This window comes from Canis lupus, chromosome 19, assembly GCF_048164855.1.
Source record: "Canis lupus baileyi chromosome 19, mCanLup2.hap1, whole genome shotgun sequence".
Classification (NCBI taxonomy): domain Eukaryota; kingdom Metazoa; phylum Chordata; class Mammalia; order Carnivora; family Canidae; genus Canis; species Canis lupus.
In genome coordinates this window covers 27861423-27886328 of record NC_132856.1, presented here as the reverse complement: position 1 = coordinate 27886328, position 24906 = coordinate 27861423, and the positions used below count along the sequence as shown (strand labels likewise).

The 24906-nt window shown below is 37.7% G+C and overlaps 1 long non-coding RNA gene across 8 annotated transcripts in view; it reads right to left on the bottom strand.

Annotated features, from left to right (window-relative positions):
- LOC140610040 (uncharacterized) overlaps positions 1-24906 on the bottom strand; it is a 235537-nt gene that overhangs the window by 87046 nt on the left and 123585 nt on the right. The window contains exons 4-6 of one of the 8 annotated variants that reach the window (XR_012011817.1): positions 14371-14440; positions 11254-13396; positions 9387-9429 (exon numbers count right to left, since the gene is read on the bottom strand). The exons of 6 other annotated variants lie outside the window; for them this stretch is intronic. This is a non-coding gene — a long non-coding RNA (uncharacterized lncRNA). The remainder of the gene's footprint in view (positions 1-9386; positions 9430-11253; positions 13397-14370; positions 14441-24906) is intronic. One more of the 8 variants, XR_012011815.1, reaches the window with a different exon arrangement.

Here is a 24906-nt window from a genome sequence, read left to right as displayed (position 1 = left end):
TCTCCATAATTTTGCAAATAAATGAAGAATGAGTGTATAATTTATCTATGTATGCTTCCATGCTTATCACAGTTAACTGTCATTCTATATGGCACTCTTGGTTTTCTTTGAAAATAATGGAATATAAATACTCAGAGAAACTGGCCCATAGAGGAAGTTAGGTTGTAATGAGGACTAAATTGATTAAGAACTTGGCTAGGAGTTATGTGGTCTTCTTCACCTTTTCTAAGTTGCCAGGTAGGCTTTTATTTTGCAGTACTGAGACCTCCGGCCATATGAGCAAAAAATTCAAATGAAGTCTATCTGCCAAAAGAAATAGAACTGAGCATTTATTCTCTGTTCCTGCTTCCACTTGGAAGATGCCTTTCCCCCTAAGAACACGTTTAAAAGGATATAAAAGTGGCTTTCTATTTTTGGCCAGAAGCAGAAAATGAAAGACAATGGAGAAAAATATTAGCTCAGCTTTTCCAGGCTTGAAATAATGTGTGAGTTTTGCTGTTTTTCCAACTTTTGAGAACAAGTCTGGTAGAATGCTTAATTCATTCAGCTCGTGAATCACCTTTCCTTTGTGGGAATATTAATACCAAGCTAAAATTTCTCCATATGAGGAAAGAAAAAACGTAAATGCAACAAAGCTAGGAGTAGATTGGTAAATAAAATCATTCTGTCTCTACCACATTAATTCTCCCTTCATCCTTTGGAGGTCCTGCAAACTGTAGCAGTGCATCATTTAAATGGTACCTTCAGGTGTTTCACTGAGACATAATTAAAATTGATGTTGTCATCTGGCGTTTCCTTGTGCAATTTGTCTAACTCCTTGCAAATGGTAAAACAAAGCTCTTCATTATGACTTTGTCTTTCTTCAAGAAACTACCCAAGATTTTCTTGATGTGCTCTGAAAACTGGCCAACTGAAAGAGAACTTAAGACTCCCTACAGGGATTTCCTTAGCAATATATCCAAGTGGTTCATTTGACTGGACCTGTCATGACAGGCAAGTTAGTATCCCCAAGACATTTCACTGAATTGTTAAAAAGCACTAATTAATTTTTTAAAAACTTTCCCTATATCCTTACATTTATTTACTTCCCCAAATGATATGTATGTATCAGGCTCATACTATGTTAGAAATAAGTTAGAAATGCAGTTAGAAATAAGGCTATAATAGCTTGCAAGCTCCCATCCATTAGTAGAGCTCATGGTACAGTAGGAAGGCAGACATGAAACTAGTAATTAACAATAACACGTGAGGAGCACATAAAGAGGAAGTAACTGGTGATGTGGATTTAACCTGCAGGTCAGGAAGGTCACCCTCCCTGAGGAAGTGAGTTCAAGAAACCTCCTGAAGGATGCTGAGTGGGGATGGGGCTGAGGAACAGAACAAGTCAAGGGAGAGATATGGGCTGTAGATCTTTGGAAATAAAAGAGTGAAGCCCTTTCTTTCTGTTTTTCATACATTGGTCCAAGTTTTGCCTTTAGTTTCACATACACTTAGACTACTTGTTCCCCTCTAGAAGACCACTAATTAGATTTATGTTCTACTATTTTTATTTCTTTTGTGCTTCTTTAGAATATAATGATTTAAGAATGAGAACTCATATTCATTGAACACATACTTCTCACCTAGCCCCCTGAATTCTCACAAAATCTTTTATTCACATTTGAGGGAAACTAGAGATCAGGTTACCCAGTGAGACAATTACTGAGCTAGAATTCAAAGCCGCATGTGAGATGGCAATGTTCAAATACAAGATTTTAACCAGTTTACTGGTGTTTCTTCACGTTTAGATCTTACCAGTTATTTAATCAAAATGATAAGGGTGGTGTCATGGAGGGGGTGTTAAAAAGACTCCCTGGAGCTCATTTAGCTGTTTTGAGTCTGAATTTCTGAGGATGTGGTCTTCGAATTTGCATTTTAACAAGTTCCCCAGGTGCCTCCCATGCATTTGAGAACCACTGAACTTCATCCCAGTTCCAGGCACCAAGTAAGAGAGAAGGGGGTGGAGTGGAAAGGGAGGGAAGGAGGGAGAGAAAGGAGGCAGAGAGACCACTGATGATGCACTTTACTATATTCTTGTCCGTGTTCTTAGAGTACTCTTCTGCCTATTTGGTGAAATGCTGCAATGCAGAATGGTTATGATTTTCAAACTGCAAATCACTTAGCCTCATGCATTGGCAAGATGTCTCGGCAAGGCACAGAGAGCTGCTTATTCAGGCTTCAGCCAAGCTGTGAAAAGTGAGGCTTTTTCAGAGGAAGTGAGATAAGACAAAAACTTATGAAAACAAACATCCTGAGGCTGGTGTTCAAAAGGCCACTGGCAAAATCTATAGTCTAATGTGAAGTGAGCTAAACAAACACATTACTGGGCCATCCAGGAAACGTGAAGCAGATGCCTGGAAGTGGGATGTGTGTTTTCAACCTGGGTAGAAATATCCTGGGGAGTGATGATACGGAATCAGACACAAAGTTCAGATAAAAACAACAAGGGGGATTTGCAACAGGCAGTGTCTCCGGAATGGACAGGAGGCTCTTGTCAAAGAGGTTCAGAGCAAGTTCAGGGAAGGTGGGAGATGGGTGCTCCAATCTCACTTAAAGTTGCATGACCCAGTTTTCTCCCAATCCTGGCATTACCTAAGGGCAGCTAGTTAAGGAAGGAGTGATGGTGGAGACCCGCTGGCCCCGGCCAAAGTATTAGAGCTTCTGCTACTGAAAAGATTATGGTGCTGCCTAGCCCCTCCTATTATGTACTTTAAAATAAGAACAATACCAATTCAAAATGTGAACAAAGGTAGTTCAGCAACATTCCAAGTTTCCCTCTGAGACTAATTCAATGCTTTCTGAGAAATACAAAACAGCATTTTCTGGCAAAAAAAAAAAAATGGTTTTGTGTGCTTCGCTGGTACCCAACACACAAGCTTCATCTGGTGAGATGGCATAAATAATGTGTTAATTCCCTGGAATGGATGAGGTACTCACTTAGTGGTAGTTATTATTCTTCTTAATAATAGCAATATATGTTCCCAATTACATTTACTGTGGGCTCCTTTCCTAGCTAAGGCTCTCCCTTCTGTGGATGCAGTCTGGCTAGAGTGGTACTATTTGGCATTATTTGAACCCATCTCTGCAGAAATGAGGAAGGTGCCCCATCTTCCCTCTCCTCGGAATCAGAGTCTAATTCTCTGACATGGTCTCCCCCCACCAGCCCTTCCTCCCCTATACTTTCCCTGTCCTATCATGACATTTAATTAGTTATTTTTGCTTGCTTTTAATTAAAGAAACACCGTTTGCATTCATCCTAGAACCATTTACTGAATGCCATCTAACTCTTGACATTTATTTAGGAACCATCATTTTATTTTGCAGAGTTTTTTTTTTTTTAGCATGAATATTTGATGACTTGAGTAACTCACAACCCTCTCTAAGAACAGGCTCCTTCCTCTCCCTCTAGAAAGTAATACCAGTCAAGTCAACCTTTAAATTCATTGTGACTCCATCACACTGAAATTTCAACTGCATTCTGGATTTACATTATCAGTAATAATCGGGAAAGCTATAGTATGTTTTAAGGTAGCCCCACGTATTTTTGTTGTGCCTTGAAAAATTACATATATTTCCTCAAAATTTTTTTTCCTTGGGAAGTAATTTTTCTGCCAGCAGCAATGTTTAAATGTTGCAGTTGTCATGGTAAAGTCTAATTATTATTACAAGTAAACTTTTCCAGATCTAGATCTGGGTACAGGCAGGACCAGATATACTCCAGGAGAAGAAAAATGACAGCAAAAACTCTTAGCCACTATTCCCTTTGTTAAAAAATTGCATTCGGGTCATTTAATTCTACCCATGACATCAAGGATGCCTATTTTTATAAAAAGCTGGTTTTATACAGCAGGAAAATTGGCCCTTTCGTTATAATGCCTAATGATTCATGGTTGTTAGGGAACTTTTTCACAGAACAAAGCAGATTGGATTTGTTGGTGAAGTTTGCATTCCACAGCATCTCTTAGGGTCTTTCTGGGGGTCAGGGATTTAAGTCTTAGAAATTGTGTTTGGGCTCCAAGTTGTCCAGTTCCATTTTCTGGAGTTTCTGAGGGCAATTGTAAAATTGGTAAAGAGGCAACAATGCGAGCTGATGCAAGACATCACTGCCCATGAAAAGACCCAGAGGCACCGAGGGTCTCAGTTCTTAGCAACAAGACAGCAAAGCTCACTGAGTAGGGAAAACAGCATGGGCAATAGAGAAAGGTAGCCATAGTAGGGGTGATCAAAATCATGTAAAATGGCTTAAACTTTTAAAAATTACATAGGCGTGTTCTCTAAGTCTGCCTTGGGATAGCCAAGGGTTTCTGCCCCCAGGAGCAACTCACTGAGGTCTGAAGGAGGATTTTCTCCTATACATACTTGTTCTTCTCACTTGGGTTCCTGATTCTTTCATTTAGGTCTGTATCCAAGGGCCAGGTTTTGGTAATCGCAGGGCAGATTGTGTTTTAACGAACTTCTTCTGAGCCCCTAGTATATCTAGAGTGATAAGTACCCTATTTCCTGAGTTCTAGAAAGTCCATCCATCAAGTTAATACTGGAGTATAGGGAGAATACTGTATTGATATAAGTTATATCTTGACATATTTTAAAATATGAAAAAAGAGTTTATTTTAGAATAAGGTGCTTGTGGGATATTCAAGAATACAGTTATATTTAAGAATATGGCTTTAAATCAGACTGACCTAAGTTTAAATCCTGGCTGGAACAAGTTATTTAACCTCCCTATGCTTCAGATTTCTCATCTTTAAATCGGGATAATGGGCACTGTTTCATAATTTTTTGGGGAGGCTGAAAGTTAGTAAAGCATCAATATCACCATCATCATTGTCATTCATCCAAAGCCTGGGCTAGAGATTCACAATGTGATGGTTGTCAACATATAGGCACCAGGTGAGGGAGTATGCATAAAGATTAAGAATTTGGCACTTGATATCTGGGTTTTGATCTCAGCTCTGCAACGTCCTAGCTGTGTGTCCTTGGGCTTATTCAACCTGTCAGGGCTTTAATTTTCTTGTTGGTAAATGGAAACAACCATAGCAATGATCTCTAAGAGTTAATGTGAGGCTTAAATTAATGACTATACATAACATGACTGGCCCAATGCGTGGCACCTGGTATTCAATAATTATTAGCAATTTTTATTTTATTGTTAAATGGTACTTACTTTAAAATCTTTTCTACTGTGATAAAATATACATAACAAAATTTTCTACTTTAACAATTTTTAAGTGTACAAATTCAGTGGCATTACTTGCACTGATCCTGTTGTACAGCCATCACCATCCTCCATCTCCAGAACTTTTTCATTTATTCCAAGCCAAAATTCCTTACTCATAAAGTAATCACTTCCAATTCTTTCTCCCCAAGCCCTGGTAACCAGTCTTCTGCTTTATGTCTCTATAGATTTGAGTTCTCTAGGTATCTCAGTAAATAAAATCATATAGTAATTGGCCTTTTGTGACTGGCTTTTTTCAACTAGCATAAGGTCCTCAGGATTGTTCCATGTTGTCACATTTGTCAGAAGTCTTTCTTTTTTTTTTTGGCTGAATAATAGTCCTTTGTGTGTATATACCACATTTTGTTTGTTCATGTGTTGATGGACATCTGGGTTGCTTCCCTCTTTTGGCCATTGTGAATAATGCTTCTATGAACACTGGTTTATACAGTGCTTATTAAAATACAGCATCGGGTCATCTGAGAAGCAATTTGATAAGGAGAAAAACCTGAGGAGCTCCAACACTTAAAGAGCAGGCAAGGTAAGACTCCTTTAGGAAAGTTCTTTGAAGGGTTTTAAGAAAAGGGAGGGTTTGGTCTCATTCATAGGGTGTTTGCAAAACATGTCAAGGATCCGATCTAGGATTGTGGCATTGCACACAGGCCAGAGTGAACATACAGGCATGCTAAGGAAGTGTCATGAAAAGAGAACATACCAGCAAGAATTGCCAAAATCAAAACTTCACAGCCTCTTCAAGAAGGATTTGTGGTCCTCAAGTGCTTACAATGTGCCTGGCACTGCTAAGTCCATTACATCACAGGTTTAATCCTCTCTGCTCCCATAAAGAGAACCATCCCATCTAGTGGATGAGGACATCCGGTATTGTGTAATTGCTGTACTTTCAGAGTGAGCTAGTGCTCAAACCAGCACTTCACCCTGGGTCTGCCTCCTGCTAAAACCTGTGTTCAGAAGCAATATGCTCTGTGCCATCCCTGAACAAGGCAAGAACTCATTTCCCATTTCCTTGTATCTGACTTGATTATCTCTTGGCACGGTCTTTAAGACATTTTCAGAATCAAAGGAGGTCCATTAAGTGTCTAATGAATTTGACACATTTATATTCATATTTTTTGGGTTGCCAAGGAAATCCAAACCACAACTTAGCCTGTGATATCCCTGATCTATTCTTCACTAGATGTTCAAGTTATACTCTATGCATCACAGCATGGTAAAGCCATACAAAGAGTAGATCAGAGGCCAGGAAATTTTCCTGATCATAACCACATTCATGTTTTATAATTCATGCCTTTTTTATAGAACATGTTTCATGTTCTATAAAAAAGGCAACCCAAGTAAGAATGACACTTCTGATATCTTCGGCTGCCTTCCAAAAAATAAATTTCTTTTTTTATTATTTTTTTTTGGAGATTTTATTTATCTATTCATGAGAGACAGAGAGACATAGGCAGAGGGAGAAGCAGGCTCCCTGCAGGGAGCCCAGTGCAGGACTTGATCCCAGGACCCCAGGATCACAACCTGAGCCAAAGGCAGAGGCTCAATCACTGAGTCACCCAGGTGCCCCCAAAATGAATTTTTATAAATCAGATATGTGGCACAATTGTGGTATACCATTTCCAAGGCAGTTCCTAAAGTTTCATTTTCCTCTTATGCCAAGGAAAGAGACATGAGCATCCCATACCTGGAATATTTCCTTCTAGAAATACTTGACTGTGACAGATTTGTTGGTGATTCCTCAATCATTAAGGTGTTAGAACAAGCTAAAAAGCCATTTCAAAAGATTCAACAGGCAAAAACAATTTCCTTTCTATAAAATGGTTATGATGCCAGTCATAACTCTTGAACAGTATCAAAGTGATGATCAAACACAGTGATAGATGTAAATTTGTGTACTAGAAAGTACCTTAAATATATAAGGATTATTTTTATTATTATAGGTTGACCTGTTTTATATTTGATGTTATAAACTTGAAAGCACTTTGTATTAGATAGCTACTGATGTACAATAAAACCTAAATTTAATTCAATTTTTAGCCTTTTCTCTTAGCAAGCTTCCAAATTTAGAAAATTGGCATATATATTCTAGATTTAGTAGAGTGACCCAGACCCTGAAGTTTCTTCACCTTCAGCATTGTCACTGGGGACATTTTGGTCCAGATAATACTTCATTGTGAGGGCTATCTTGTGCATTGTTGGATGTTTTGCAGTATCCCTGGCTTCTATCCCCATCCCTGAGCCACAACAGTCAAAAATGCAAATGTCCCCTGCAGGGCAAAACTGCCCCAGATTGAGAACCACTTCTATAGACAATGGATATGGCATATCAGCATGGATGGTATAACAGCATGGATGGTGGCAAGTTCTATACAATTTTAAGATTTTTCAGTATTGTTTCTGCTTCATACGGCAAACATACTTTAACCCTTTTCCTTCACAAATCTGAGAAGTTGAACTGAACATCTCATAGTGTGGCACTGAATTATGTGGCTGACTGTTGCAGATTCTAGGGGATTAGCCATACTTGGCTAAATTAGCATTTGGATGTCAACATGGAGACACAGAAGAGAACAAATGTAAAAGCAAATGAAATGGGACTTTGTTTCCTCTGTTTCCTATCCCAAATGCTTTATATTTTTGATGTTAAAAAAAAGAGTCAACATTGCCCACACACAATTAAGCTTAACACACACACACACACAATCTCTAATAAAGGCCCCCCAATATCCTCTGGTCTTGTCTTCTGTGTGAAACAGGAAAATCTGAGAGCAAATCTGTCTGCTGAATAGCAATTTCTTTTTTTTTTCTTTTCTGAACAGAAAATTTCACCAAGTTGTAAACCTCTGAGGAGAACTTTATCAAAGTTACTTGCTGTTGCTACCTGTTAAATAAGATACCAAAATCCTTGGAGCTTATCAGTTTCAGAGAAATCAGAAATATAAAATATGTGTCAGATTTGACACTTCAGTTACACCTTTCCCTGTAAGGCCACCCAAGGACTCTATAGTTTAATTAAGCCTTCAAATTTAGAGAGGGCAACAAAGACATAGATAAAGTGATTCACCCAAGGTCAATGCAGATGGAAAATGACAGACTAAAAAGTGAACACCGAAGGGATTTTCAAGTTTCTTTTCTTGAGTTATTTTTCATCCCTCTCTCTTAACTTCTATCTTCTTTATATTTTTTTTTCATTCTGCCTTCCTTATCTTATTACTGATGATTCTGTCAACACAGTGCTCGGCTCATAATAGATACTCAAGGAATATCTATCACTCAATGAAAGAAAGACTCAAACCACAGAAACCAAGGGAAATAAATTACAGCAACTTCTCATTGAAAAGATTATTTGACTTAGAAGAATATAGCATTGTGACTGTTAAAAGGTAAAAGTGCTGACCAACAGCATTTTCAGTTCATGGCCACAGATTTCAAATGGATGTTCAGTAGTACCTAGCAATCCTACTGTCTAAGACATCCAATTACCAGTCTCTAAAACAATGAGTTCCATGAATAACCTTAGAACTCCATTTTTGGTAAACAGTGAAACACTAAAATAAAAACAAATGTACAGGTAAGACATTGGCTCAGCACAGCTTTAAAAAATGTCTGCTTTTGATGAAGCCCATCTACAAGCAGTGGAACATGTGGAGGCCAGTCAAAAAATCCCAACTGGAGCTTTAAAACTGACAGCTCTTGAGTCTCCATACACTGCCGTTTGAAAACAGAGGTCATGCCTTCCCTTCTTTTAAGGTATTCCATGGGCATACACACAGAAAAATAAAAACCTCATTTCACTGGTGATTCTCTTTCTTCTCCATTCAATCTCATGTCAAGGAAATGGCAAAGAGACCAAAGCCAAGTGTACCTTCTAGTATCCTTGCTCAAGGAGCTCACTACATGACAACCACATAAATCACACATCACATTCAAATGCTCACAGAACCCCAGAAGTTCAATTACTTTGCACATTACTACAGTCACCGATATAGGTGCTTTGGTTACTTGCAGTCTCTAGCAGTTGATAGTTTCAAGCTGCAAGTAATGGCCTTGCGGTTTCCCTAATTGTTATTTCCCCTAAGAATGCTTAGTGGAATTCATGCAACATCATCAGACTTACCGAAACATTTCACATGCGTGTCAGCTTTGATGGAGGTACAGCACTGACAAGAGAACAGATACATAGATACGTCTCAATCTTGTTCCTCTGCCCTGTTGCACTTGAGCTATTATAAATGCTTACTATCTAAATTCCCTACTTCCACTGTACTCCTTTGCCAACCTATCTCCCCTAGATAGAGTGTGAACATCGCAGCTGGACTGATAATTCTAAAATGTAAATCAGACCATGTCACCTCCCTGTTTAAAACTCTCCAGAGCAATTTTATTGTCGAGATCAACTGGCCCCTGCTTGAGCCAGCTTCCCACTGTCCCAGTATGCTCTTGCCACTGCCTCCAATCAGTCCAACGTTTCCAAGCCTCAAAGCCTTCACATGAGCAGCTGCCCAGCCTGAGAAATTTTGCCCCATCTCATTTTGCTCATGTCTCCATCAGACAGTGCTTCTTCAGACATATCTCCCCTGCAGACTTTATCTACATAGGTCTCCCCCTTCATTCTTTATCAGAGTACCCCAATTACTTTCTTCATAGCAACACTCTCAGTGTGCAAATACTTGTTTATGAATAGTTGTGCTTATTTCCTTATCTCTCCCCTCCAAGACTGTAAGAGATTGTGTCTTTCGTTCTCTGCTGTAGAGCAAGTTTACAACTGTATTGGACATGAAGCAAGGATAATAGACATTGCTTAAATGAACAAATATATATCATTACACAAATGGATGACAGCTTTGAAGAAACACTTTTCCTGGGAAGAAACCAAATTTAAGCCTTCTGTCCACGATTACACATACCCATTTAGCCTTCTTTTTCTTTGTGCTGTGTCTGCTTGTCTTTTTACCAAGTTTGGGATTTACAGGAACTCAGTTTTCCAACGTGGCATGGCCCGAGGAAATGCCAAATGAGTCCATTGCTTATGTTTCATTCCCAGACTTTTGACCCCTGTATATTTTAAGAGAAATCTAACCTTGATTCATTTATAGTTGGTAAAAACTATTTCATCTAATTGTCCTCAATTTTTTTAAATCAAAACCTTCTTTTGCTGACACAGGAAGTCATATTTTGTCAAGACTAGATGAACTTGAACCCAGAGAGGTTTGAATTCTACTGCAACCTCAAAAACCACAAAAATGGAAGAAATTTGGGAAGTCAAATATGTCCTTGTGCCTCATCGATAGGCCCTAACATTTTGTTCATCTTGGGAAGATTTATGTATTGCCAGTTTCAGCCCTACCATAGTTTCTCAGTACAGGCATGAGATATAATGTGGAAACTCCGGCTTCAGAAGACAGCTTTCACAGCAACCCCTTTTAGCTGTGGAGTTTCTAATGTAACCTTTGAAAACAGCTGGTCCAAATTCCATCTTGCCCCAGACCCACACAGACCTCCTCTGCATTATATTCAGTTTGAGGACAAAGGAAGTTCAGGGAGGAGCACTGAGTAAGATGTGATTTGGCCAAGTGATTACAGCTGCTTTTGCAAGCAGCCACCCAGAATGCAGATATTTTTTTTTTTTTTCAAACCTTCAAATGTCTTATGGAACTGTATACTTTTGTATTTTTTTCCCCCAAAACTGACAAGAGGTCTTAACCCTTCTGCATGTTGTCCTACCCGTTAAAGTAAACCCTTGACAGTCACAAAGCATATCTCCTCATTACCTGGTTAATCCCCACATACACAAAGACTACTACAGCTCTTAATGTCCATCAATGAGGTATGGTAAAATATAATTAAATAATGTGTGACACCTCTGACTTTGAAGGAGAGTTGTAATATAAACAGAGTGTAAGAGAAGAGAGTTTTAGTCCTGAGTCAGGAGTCAGACAATCTTAGGTTTATACTTTAGCTCTTTCACCTGTAAGTTCTATTACCTTCAGTTCAGTTTTCTCATCTGAAAAAGCAGGGCTAAATAAAAGAAATTTCCACGTTAGAGGATTACTGTGAGACTCAAATAAGTTAATGCAGTTAAAATGCTTAGCACAGGGCCTGGCATATACTATGCACTCAGGAAACAGAAGCTAGTAGCATAATGGCTCTTTTTTCTTTCTGAATGAGGAAGAGGTAACAGCAAAACCGTCCAATGTAAAATCTGGGCACTTGATTGGGCTCATTCTGGAGCTAATAAGCACACATGGGTATGCATCTGCCTTGGCATACGCAATTCAAATTCCTTCTACAGCAAAATGGTGAGTGACTTCATGGCATGAATCTTAGGGACTGCTTTCAAAGAGATTAAACTGTAAGTGTCACATGGCTTTTAAAATTTTTATGTCCTGGAACTTGAGATATGAAACTAAAATCCAACTACATATAAAAATATTTAGCAGTCAAAGCTGAAGAGTTTCCCTTAAGATTCCATGTTGGAAAGCTAAGAGAGAAAGGTGTTCCAATGCACTATTAATGAAAATGGAAATTGGCACAACCATTTGAGAAAATGGTAAAAAAACATTTGTCGAATATCAAGGCTTATGCATCTCAAGACCTAGTGATTCCACTTCTGTCTTTAACACTAGAGAAACATACCCAAGAAGACAAGCACAAAATATTTAGAAGGGCGTGGTTTGCAATAGTGAGAGAAACTGGAAACAACCAAAAGATCCTTTCTCTTTTAAGTAATAGAGGCTAATTCCCCTAAGAAATTACCCAAAACATTTCAACAGATTAACAATTTGATGTGGGGTTTGCAGGCAGCCTGTATGGTAATTCCATTACCCAGCCTTATTTCATATGTGACTCTGCCATTCCCTGACCTTGGAATCTTCAGTTACATCTTTTGCATTCAGCGAACATACAAGGGATGACAAAGGGCAGCAAAGATTTTATGAGATTTTTACAGATTGGGTCTTAAGTGTCGTAGATCACTTCTCTCCACAGAATGCAGTAACTTAAGACATATGTATTTATAATGTGGTCTGGATACAGGTTCAGGAGCAGGAACCAGGCATTTAATGAACAATAACTCAGTTTCTGACATAAATAGTACAAGAATATTAAAAGAAGAAGCCAGATCTATGTTTACTAGCAAGTGAGCCTTCTAAGACATAGCACTGAGTGAAAAAAGTAAGTGAGAGGCATGTCGCAGGATGGGTTTCCTGGAAGACAATAAGATGGAGTTTGCTGTGCATGATATTTATTAAGGAATATTCATGCTATCAGTATCTGAGGAAGCAGGATTGGTCAGAGGAAAAAGTTGAGCTATAAGGCAGGTTCAACAGCAGTTTTAGTCACTCTACATAAAGCTGTGACTCTAGAAAGTTCATTCTTGTTCCAGGTTGAACCAACATTCAGTTTTGCATGGAACTCACATAAGAATTTGCACAGTGCTATCAAATGGAACTGAATCAGTTATTAGATGTTGGGTAAATGAGAAAGCGGTGAGACTGAGGTGCTTCTGTGCCCTCCAGGCAGTTCTTGAAGGGCTTGACAGCTGAAAACTATCTACTAACATTCCACATGGAGGCAATGAGTCCTTCATTGAAGAGGGATTTGGACAGTGTACCACAGTGTCTACCACATAACTAAACAATCTAGATTGTCTACCGTTACTGTAAAACAAACCAAAAGGACATGCTTGCTTTCTCTAAATTTCTGCATAAATACATAGAGCAAATCTGAGTGGACAAAAAGCTGAACAATTTTTATAATAATAAACAATCATCAAGATTGTTGTGCTCCTTTTGAGAAAAGGAGGTGGGTCTGAGAACAGGGTAAAAGTCAAAGAAAACTTCCCATATGCAATGCTAATATTTTTAAACAAAGAAAATGAGTTGATATACTAGTTATGTAATAGGGATTTAACAAAATTGCATTTGAGATATACTTATTGTACAAATATAGTGATCAAAACAATATTCTACAGGAGTAGGACTTTGCATTTCTAAAGCATCAGATTAACATAGTGCTTATTTATTCAAGGATTGATCGACTTTCCTTTTCTCTTCTTCCTCCCACAGGTTTATGGTCATTTCATTGCTCAGTAATATCTCCATCAAAGGGTGACTTGGTTTGGGAGCCCTGGGTGTGGGGAGAAGAGGAAGGAAACCAGAATCAGCAATTTCCATTACTTGCTAGTAACTCTGGTGAATAGGTTTAGTGGGGGAAATGCTGAAAATCAGTTATTTGGATTATCTGAGCCTGTCAACCATCCATGTTACACCCTCTTCCCATTAGCACAGACTCATGAGAATTGGCCATAATTGCATTTGCAGTGATGGCAACTGAAACAAGATTGTTTTCAATGATTATGTGGTTCCGATTAAACTATTTTTCTCTCTTTCAAACCACATATCCTAACAAGGCACTTTGAGGAAAGAGACATTTCCTATTGTATTCTCACCTGTTACATATCTACCAGTCTTTTGGGAGGAGACAGATAATCTAGATAGAACAAGACAATTTTCTTGAGTTTGAAAGGGCATTTCATCTTTTGCTTTAGTCTAGTAATAGAATAGTTTAATTGGGATGCTTAGTAGCAGAAAGGCTTAATATAATCAATAAAAGGATGTGCAATAAATATTTTGAATAAATACTTATGGAATTCAACATCATTAAATATTTTCATAGTGCCAGTAGTATTACAACTCTATCTTTAAAATCTCTATGTGATGACTGTTCATACACTGGGCTTTGACCAAACAACTCAAGCCAATTCAAAGATGAACAGTTTTCTCGTGGAATTACAATGCCATGTTGGAAAAAGGTTGGAATAAGATTCAAAAGACTAGGGTTCCAATTCAGATCCCCACTTATTTAGTGATTTTTTTTTAAATGCACATTCTACAGATTGCCTCAATTTGTTCAGCTATACAATGAGTGTACAAGGACAAATCCTATACTTAATATTTTATACATATTTTTGTATTCATGATTTTAACCTGATGCTGATATTAATAAGCTACTACTGGTGGGTTTCATTGGTATCAAATAGAACTGAATCTTGACCTAATCACATAATGACTATTCAATATTAGGCAAGCTAAGTGACCTACCTCTCTAAGATCCTGTCTGCATCTTCCTTTGTAAAATGAGGTTACGTATAGTTCATCCATAGCCAGATTGCTGTGAAGGTCAAAAGTGAAAAAGCATGTAAAGTGCATTGCACAAAGCCTGGGATATAGCAAGTCTACAATAAAAGGGAGTTATCCGCAAGTCTCAGCTATCTAACAAGACCCCATTCTGCTTTTCTCTTTTTCCAAGGAAAAACACACATTGTAAAATAAGCATTTTTCAAAGACAACCTGAAGACATCTGGGAATTCCAAAGGCTGAAAATTCCATGAGTTCATAGAAGCTTTCACTAATTCTACTGATCTAAAGACAAAAAGGAAAGAGTCAACTGTGTGCCCAAACTCATTTCTGATGATTTCTTCCATCCTACCCCTTCTGCCTCTCTGGGGGTGGCTGTGCCTGTAAAAAACATTGAAATTGTCAGGAACAGAGTCAGCTTTCAAGATTGGAATGTCAGAGTAGAGTCTTCTTTTCTTCGGACCAGAGGAGGCTTGGTTCCGTAAGAGTTTCCAGGTCTGAAAGGAGACAGAGCTGGGATATGGGAACCGATATAGATAAATAGCACAAACACCTTGAGAGAGTGATACATCAAGAGAGACTAAGGGCAGGAGCAAGATCATGAAACAAGATGAGATAAGAAACCAGAAGACCCTGTCTTAAAACTCTAACGTGTGTTGCAACCAGAGGCTGACTGTATCCTACAAAGTTCCAAACTACATAAGCACAATGGGTAATGGACACTTTCTGGTAAAAAGGAAAGGTTTGTTTCCCCTTTTATGGCTAAAGCAAAAAGTATGAAAGTAGCCCCATTAGGAAGTACAGAGTATCTGAGTTAGACTGAGATGATTATATAACTGGGTTGGCTTTTCATAGAGCAAAACCTTATTCCTAAAGATGTTGAGAGATAAGATTGGGTCAGGTATTAGAAGGTCCAGGTGCTGTCTTTTGTTGTGAATAGGCCACTAAATAATATAGACTTGGACATAGAACCAAAGAAAGGGGTATTCTTCCTCACTAGAATGTAAGCTCCAAGAAGGTTTGTCCATTTTGTTCACTATTATATTCCTAGCTCAGCCCTTGATAAATATCTGTTGAATTACCTAACCAGCTGTGAGGCCCTAGGAAGAAACCAGTCCATCTGTGAAGTAAGGGGGCTGAATTAGACATTCTCTAAGATCATCCTACTTTAAAAATATTATGATTTATCAGAAACTACAAATGAAAAAATGGTCTTTACATTTTCTATCTCTATTATTTATGTCCCTTCTTCATTCAATGCCAGTGTGATGTAGGAAAATATCCCTGGTGGGATACCAGATGCCTTCAGTAGTCCAAAGATCTTCTTTCTTTATTTTTAAAAAGTTATTTGCTTATGTCAATATGTAGTAGAAAAAAATACAATTAGTTTTTCCACTTATGATATGTTGCAGAGTTTACTTTTCAAATAAAGTTATAGGTAGGCAAGTCAACTTAAAGAAAATATTTTAAGTAAGTTATAATGCAAGTGGTTCACACCAAAACTGACAAAAGGTGGATCACAGGCTACTGCTGTTTGGGAAATAGTCCTCTCCATCAGTACTTAAAGCCTATATCTCAAAACCTAATTTTGACTAGTGCTCTCAAAAGCAATGAATCAAAGCTAAAGTAACCTTTAGCATTACATCTGTATTTGTGGTAAAATAACGATCTTTTTTTTTTTTTTTTTTTTTTTTTTTTTTATTTATGATAGGCACACAGTGAGAGAGAGAGAGAGAGAGGCAGAGACACAGGCAGAGGGAGAAGCAGGCTCCATGCACCGGGAGCCCGACGTGGGATTCGATCCCGGGTCTCCAGGATCACGCCCTGGGCCAAAGGCAGGCGCTAAACCGCTGCGCCACCCAGGGATCCCTAAAATAACGATCTTAATTATACTTTTATTTTTTTAATTTAATTTAAATTCAATTAATTAGCATATTATTGGTTTCAAAGGTAGAGTTCAGTGATTCAACAGTCTTTTAATACACCCAGTGCTCATTCCATCATATGCCCTCCTTAATGTCCGTCACCCAGTTACCCCTTCCCCCCATTCCCCTCCCCTCAAGCAACCCTCAGTTTGTTTCCTAATATTAAGAGTCTCTAAACCACAAACTTTAATTGTAATTTTAAAATTATATCTGTTCTTCTTCTGGCCATGATGGGCTAACTGCTACTTGAAGAAACCACCTACCATAAATAATTAGAAAACTTAAATATATATATATGTATATATATGCGTATATATATGTATATATATACACACACAGCCACAGTTTTCAGACAGTGGACAATAGGCAGCACAAAACTATGATTCCTGAAAGGAAGGAAACAAGTGAGGTAAGGACATAATAGATTTACTTCCTGGAGATATACTCCAGATTGTTATTCAGGGAAGGGAAACCCAGGTAGAACACAGGGCCTCGCTAACCAGAGAAGACAGTTCAAAGACAGAGTAAACTGAAGTGGCTAGAATTTGAAAGGCAAATTACTAGAAAAGAATGAGATATTTAGGAAAAAATTTCAAAAGATATGCACAAAAGTGCATTTGAACCTTTGGCTGATTAATAAGCCTTAAAGACCAATACTCCACAAGGTAAAAAAAAAAAAAAAAAAAAAGCAGCTAGGGAAAGAATAATAACCTAACTTAATGGTTATCTCCCACTGGGCTGAGCTATCTTCAAGTCCATCCAGCTGCAGAGAGGAGGTATCACTGGATTCATTAAGCATTCAGTAGGGACCCTACAATGGCCATGCCCCAGTAATGATACAAAACTATCCCTAGATTAAAGACTACTCTGTATCATCCCTAAAACGTCTTAAAAACAAGTTTCAAAAAGATTAAAGTAATCCATACAAAATTTAAATGATCAAAAAGCAACAATTTAAAGGATCATAAAATCTAGACATTCAACAATGCAACATTAAGAATGTACAGCATCCATCAAAAATTACCAGACATTCAAAGGGATTAGGAAAAAACCTTTTTCGGGATCCCTGAGTGGCGCAGCAGTTTGGCGCCTGCCTTTGGCCCAGGGCGCGATCCTGGAGACCCGGGATCGAATCCCACATCAGGCTCCCGGTGCATGGAGCCTGCTTCTCCCTCTGCCTATGTCTCTGCCTCTCTATCTCTCTCTCTCTGACTATCATAAATAAATAAAAATTTAAAAAAAAGGAAAAAACCTTTTTCCGTAAGCAGGAGAAAAATTGGGCAACAGAAATAGACCTACAGGTGACAGAGAAGATATAATTAGCATATACAGACTTTAAAATAGCTATTATGGTTTATTCATTTAAAAAAACATGAATACAAAAAAACATGAATACAATAAGAGTAATGAAAACTATGTAAAAAAACAATGAAACTTTTAAAACAGAAAAATACAATATTTGAAGTGAAAAGTTCACTAATTTTAATAGCAGTTTGATTCTCCAAAAGTAAAGGTCAGTGAATTTGAATAAATAAAAGAAAGGATAGTCTTTTCCAAGACTGGTGCTGCAATAATCAGATGTCTGTATTGAAAAATATCAACTTTCAACCCTACTATTTACCACATACAAAGATAAACTTGAGACAGATCATAGAACTGAATGTAAAATCTGAAACTATAAAACATTATTACTATGAAGGCAAAGATTTCTTGGGACACAAAAAGTATTAACCATTAAAAAAATTTTGATAGGGCAGCCCAGGTGGCTCAGGGGTTTAGTGCCACCTTCAGCCCAGGGCGTAATCCTGGAGACCTGGGATTGAGTCCCATGTCGGGCTCCCTGCATGGAGCCTGCTTCTCCCTCTGCCTCTCTCTCTCTCTGTGTCTCTCATGAATGAATGAATGAATGAATGAATGAATGAATGAATGAATAAATAAATAAATAAATAAATAAATCTTTTTAAAAAATTGATAAACTGGATTTCACCAAAAGTAAACATTTTGCTACTGAAAAACACCATTAAAAAAAAGATGTCAAATCGAAGCCTGAAAGAAAATATTCATAATATAAACATAAAATTGTACACAGAATATAAAAAGAACTGCCATAACTCAAAAATACAATCTAATTTTTAAAATGGGCAAAAGATTTGAACATTATACCTCACAAACTAAAAAACATCTAAGTGGCCAATAAACACTGAAAGATATTCCAAATCAGAGTCACCACAGAAATGTGATTTTAAAGCACTCAATACCCACTAAAATGGCTAAAATGAAAAAAAGAAGAACATTAGTAAGATTTAGCAAGGATACACACCTGGAAATGTTACTCATTGGTGGTGGGAGTGTAAATAGTATAAATATCTTAGAACACACTTTGGTCGTTTCTTATAAAGTTAAACATAAATTTACCATATAACCCATCAATTAATCTCCTATGTATGAATCTACAAAAAAAAAGTATGAGTACACAGTCTGCCAGCATATTTATATATGAATGTGTGTTGATATATACAACATGAATGAATCTCAAAAATATATTTCTGAGTGAAAGCAGCCAAACACAAAAGAGGATATACCACAGGATTCCATTTATATAGACATCTAAGCCTAGTCTATATAGACAGAAATGTAAAGGCAGCTGAGGTTGGGTCAGGAAGTTGTCTGGGCAGGGTCAGAAGAGAATATTTTAGTGTGCTGGAAATTTTCTGTATCTTGGAGCACTTAAGTGGCTCAGTAAGTTAAATATCTGACTCTTGATTTCAGCTCAGGTCACGATTTCAGAGTCATGAGATGGAGCACTGCTTTTCCCTCTGCGCTCAGTGTAGTTGGCTTGGGATTCTCTCTCTCCCTCTCCCCCTTCCCCTCCTCACTGGTGCTAAAGAAATAAATAGTCTTTTAAAAACATTTTTCTGGGATGCCTGAGTGGCTCAGCAGTTGAGGTTCTGCCTTCGGCTCAGGGCCTGATCCCAGAGTCCCGGGATCAAGTCCCATATTGGGCTCTCTAGCAGGAGCCTGCTTCTCCCTCTGCCTGTGTCTCTTCCTCTCTCTGTGTGTCTCTGATGAATAAATAAATCTTTAAAAAAAATTAAAATAAAATAAAAACATTTTTCTGTTTCTTGACTTGAGTGTTAATTACATGTGTTCATGCATGTATCAAAATTCATTGAAGTATTTTTTTTGAACTAAGTATTTTAAATGGGTACATTCATTTTGTAGTTTGTAATTATATTTCAATAAACTTTAAAATATATTTATTTATATAATCATGGAGCAAAGTTATTCAGGTTTCTGCCTATATATACTTTGTATCATATATCTTTTTGCTATTTCTTTTATTTCAGATTTATGATCTTTGATGTCTCTCCTTTCCTAGTCTTGGTAAGTTTTAGCCCCTGCCCTCATCACGTTTCATGACCAACATAAGTGATAGCTGTCATCTTGTTTACAAATGCTTTCAGTTGTGCAAAGAGAAAACTTTGCAGACTATTCCCAATTAGGTGAAAGACTCATGAAATTTTTGGGGTAAACCAATAGAGACCCACAAATCTATGATCTTCTAGCTCATATTAATGCCATAATGCTTAAGTTAGTTGTTCTTTATGAAGATCTTTAGCAACTCTATTTTCTTCTAAACACAACAGACTAAGGATATTATCCCAAGTGTGTGCTCCTGAATGCTATGCATTGGTGAAAGGAGGCAGAAAGAAGCTTGAAGACTCAACATGCTTTAGATGCTCTGAAAGCCTCTTTGGACCAAAAATAATACAGACTGTGGGTGTTGTTGCCAAAAACATCAGATTTTTGGTTTCAGGTCATGATTCAGAAGCTGAAAGTGTCAATAGGAAATCGTATCCAGGAATAATTCAGTCCAATAGTCTTTGTAGAGTAATGGACACAATAAATGTCAGCAACACTGAACAGCCAGGAAACAAAAGTACATTGTCAGCTAGCAATGATAAGAGAATCTTAACAGATGTAATTTATAGCATTAATGTTGATGAAGTTAGTAACCTTTAGCAAAGAGACACAGAATCAATAGCTGCCTGAGAGTTTGCAGCTGCAGAAATTTAAGTGGGACTTGACCAGGAAGTCAGATGTAAGAGGTGCTAGAAGAATATTTAAACCAGATGAAAAATATTTAAGGTTAATTATAAATAAGTGACAAAAAATGGAGTATTCGAATAATAATTTAACTTCCTAGAACAACTGGAAGAATGTTTACTAAAAATATAGCAAATTTAGAGAATTATGCATTGATACATCTATGAAAGCAACTTTAGGTATTTAAACTGCGGCTTTGAAATTGCAGAAGGGAAAATATATTTTTATAATTCAATACATGCACTTCTATTTATCAGTGCACCATCTATTTCTCTGCTTAGATTTTATGGTGTTATTATTGAGATGCTTATCATAGAGCTTACTCAATCGGACCATGGTATATCGATGTACAGAGTTAATCAACATTCCAGATAAGTGATAAGGCCTCAGGGAAGAAGCACATTAAAGCTCACTCCAACACGAGTTAACACCCTTGGGAATATATAGCTGTTAAACAAAACAGGGAAGCCATATTGCTCAGTGAATCCAGTGAGATCTAATGGGAATTTCAGAGTAAATTTATTTTTAAGATGTGTAGGCAGCTTAATAATTCAAAGTGCTTTTCCTATTCTAACGCAAATCACCCCACCACATCTTTTCATTTAACACTAATCAATTTGCTTAACAGATTAGGAAGGGAAAGGACGTACCCCAAGTAAAGTGATTCTTCTTATCTTTAAATTTTGCATGTATAACTCCTTTCATAGGCTCTTACAAATTTATATTACCTCTGCTGTCACAGCTTAAATGTATCTTTTGGCTTCAGGAATTGTGGGAGTATTCAGGAGGCTCAATTTTTATGGTAGTAAAACACCTCTACAAACAAACAAACAAAAGGTTCACCAAAAATAGAAGAGGACATCAAACCAACAAAATGATCAGGTGACTTTGAGTAACTTCAGTTCTTAGTGCTGCAGAGTGAGATATGTCTATGTCCTCAAACATTTCATATGCCTATTTCAAAATGTTTACTTTAAAAGTGCTAGTAAATAACGTTGACTTTTTATGACTTTTTGCTATTTATCCCCTTACTTACCTTTATATCAACTTAATATCAGACAGTGAATGGTATTCTGTGGATTTTAAAAACTAGTGACTATCTCAATTAGACTCAAGGTCAAAAAACAACAGGAACTGCCTCTCTGAATAATTAGTAACATTCCAAGGAAGGCTTACTTACTTCTCATTGTCTAATTCAGAATTCACAAATAAAACATTGTATTCAAACTAAATGAAATTAAGAATGACTTTTATGAAAGAAGATGCAATTTTTCATACTGACCTTTTTGACTTGAGAAGAAGATTTGATTGAGGGTTTGAACACTCCATTACGCACACCACCTCTTTCAACCAACTCTATTTTTAGCTGCCTACATTAGTCCCATAATGATAGCAAACACAACTACAATTGTTCAAGTCACTGTTCTAAGTTCTCTGTAGTTACTCACTGAATTCTCCAAATAACCTTATGCATCAGTTATCATCCTCTTCATTTTTCAATTGAAGAAATTGAAACACAAATAATACCTGACTTGCCCAAGATCACAGAGTTTGGAAAGAGATGACATGGGTTTGAGCTTTGTACAAAGTGACATCCCTAACTGCACAAGAACACAACAGGAGTGGGTCCATGAAAAACCACCTGTGGATGTCTTTCAGCTAAAAATACCAGCCAAGTCAAACAAAACAGCAAACAATCAAGTGATGGTCAGGTAGGGTCAATACCCTTCTGTGTCCAAGTGTAGAACTGAACAGATATCTCTTATAGTTAGCCTACACGAATTTGTGTTAAAGAAGGAACAAATTCCAAAAGCAGGGCAAGGTACCTTTTGAAATATAAGAAAGAAATTTTATTTTTTATTTTTATTTATTTTTTTTAAAGATTTATTTATTTATTTATGATAGGCATAGAGAGAAAGAGAGGCAGAGATTCAGGAGGAGGAAGAAGCAGGCTCCATGCCGGTAGCCTGACACGGGACTCGATCCCGGGACTCCAGGATCGTGCCCTGGGTCAAAGGCAGGTGCCAAACCGCTGAGCCACTCAGGGATCCCCAAAAAAGAAATTTTAGAATCACTTTCTGGTAGTACCTCTTATTCCTGATAAATGATCTTCATCAAAAACACTTTAAAAAATCACTAATAGTTCTAACTATGGATTTCTAAATGGTGGACTGGTCAGAGATGATGGATTTTTCAGTCTATTGTCATGGAGTGGAGCACAGTGAATGTTTTCTAAGCAGACACTGAGAATGGAACTTTTCACATGGCATGGCATGTGAAGTCAGAAATTATGTCCTTTTTACAGATTTGGAACCCGAGGCTCAAAACGTGTTAAAAGTCCCACATCTCTACTGGGTGGTAATGTTGTGAGGTTCATCTCCTGCTCTGTTTACAGGAACTCTCATTCTTTCCACCCTCCTGCACTTTGAATCTCATCACAGAAACCCTAAGTACAAATAAGAACAGATATCATTATCTGAGTTTCAATTGTCAGCTTCTCTATGGAGATACATAGTTTGGCTTTGGAAAAGAAAATTGCTGGTTAGTCTGTCACTCTATTTCAACTTCTCTTTCAGCTTACACACAAAATGATTTCCTTAAAATTTTAATGTTTGCAAACAAATCACATCTGATGATATCAGATTAGCTATATTTTCCAACCAAACAAGGTGTAGGAGGGGTGGGAAAATAACCTGACCTTCTTCTTGAGGTTGGAAATGCCGAAAGGCATATGTAAAAAGCCTCCAGGGGAAAATATTCACTATTTTTCACTGGTTCGGCTCAGTTTCTGTTGCCTAATCATTTTCTTATCACCAAATATTACATATTTACACAGGTGCTTCTCCAATTTAATTGTTTGGAAGCAGTCACTGGAAGCAACACTATGTGACTCAGCTTTGGTGATACAGTCCAGCTGGGGTCTGACAGGTAAATAATTACCACTCATCAGGGCCTAAATGAATTCAGGTTCTTTAAAGTCAGATGTGGGGAAGGGGGTAGGGGTTATAAATGAACTGTTAGCAATATCAGGAGAAATAGGAGCTGAGCAGTCTAGTCTTAGCCGAAAACAACAAAGAGAAGAGTTAACAAAAGTAAGACCTCCACTGCCACATGTATTATAGCACAGAGCCCTCTGGCTGGGGCTCTCTCATTTCCCATCCAGGCATAATGAGCTTAGGGATCCTAGGAGCCTCTCAGTAAAACTGAGTTGGGTGATGAGCTATTTCCTTTTCAATCCTCACAAGGTATAAGCTGATGATTTCATGATGCAGAATTCAGATTTCTTAACATAAAAAGGAAAAGTAGGTCTTTCTCTGTCCTCTGTATCAATAAATACTGTAAAATAAAGACAAGGAATGAACGCACTTGCTCCGTGATGACAAACCATGTGTTCTAAGGGCTTATTTAAATTAGCAGATTTTAGGTGGGAGGCTCTCCATCCTCAGGGGCCAGTGGAGATTTCCAGGGAGTTATTATGAAGGAGACCTACCCCCAGGCCCGAACCCCTACATGATGTATTCACAAGCTTTGAGGACATTTGTTTAAAAGTCAGCTTCTATTGGCTGTAGAAAGCCTTGCCGCCATGTTTGCAGGTCATTTTTCAGGCTCCTGGTAATGAATAAAACAGGTCTGATAATTTTCAAGAATACGCTCAGGAAATATGTGGTGCAGGACTGCAGCTTTCAAGCAGTTGACACAGAAATCTGGTTCAATCAGTGTTGAGAGCCATGCCTGAAGAAGCCTTCTGTGTTTTGGGACCAGCCAGGGTAGCTGTAACAGCCACAACAAGGCCATATTTTGACTGGTTTTCATCAATTTGACTCCGTGGTTTTGTTTCTTTCTTTTTTTTTTCCTTTCTCTGCCTCTTGTAAAAGCATTTGGCTTCGAAGCACAAAAAAAGAATTTTTTAGTAGTAACTCCAAGTACTCTCTTATTGTCTCTCATAAAACGTGGGTTGGAGGATTTACCTTACGGTTTGACTCCTGGCTAGAAGTAAGCAAGAGTCCAACATCAGGGGAAAATATTAAATGACCACTTGTGATTCTCTTCTTTATTCTTTTCTTTAGTCTGAAATTGTGGTGCATGTGTGCTTGCCCTGAGCACAATTCCCACCACATCCATGAATGTGGAGGTTTGGGAGAAAAACATGCTCTCTTGTCAGAATGAGCACCCCCAAACATCACAACCCCAAAGAAAAATACCAACATCTTAAGGAAATGGTTTTGACTGAGGTCTTCCAACATGCAATACTATGTGCTGACTCAGGCAAACTTAAGGCAACATGCTGAAAACATTTACAGGCCTGGAAAATAACTGGTTTAATAATTCAAGATGCTTTTAAGTTACAAAAAGAATACTTAAAAACAAATAAACCTCCCTTTCCAAAAGTAATGTTGTAGAGTAAGCCACTCCTGAAATGAAAAATCAGAGCTCACAATCAAATGCAAATTCAGTTTCTTGGGAAACT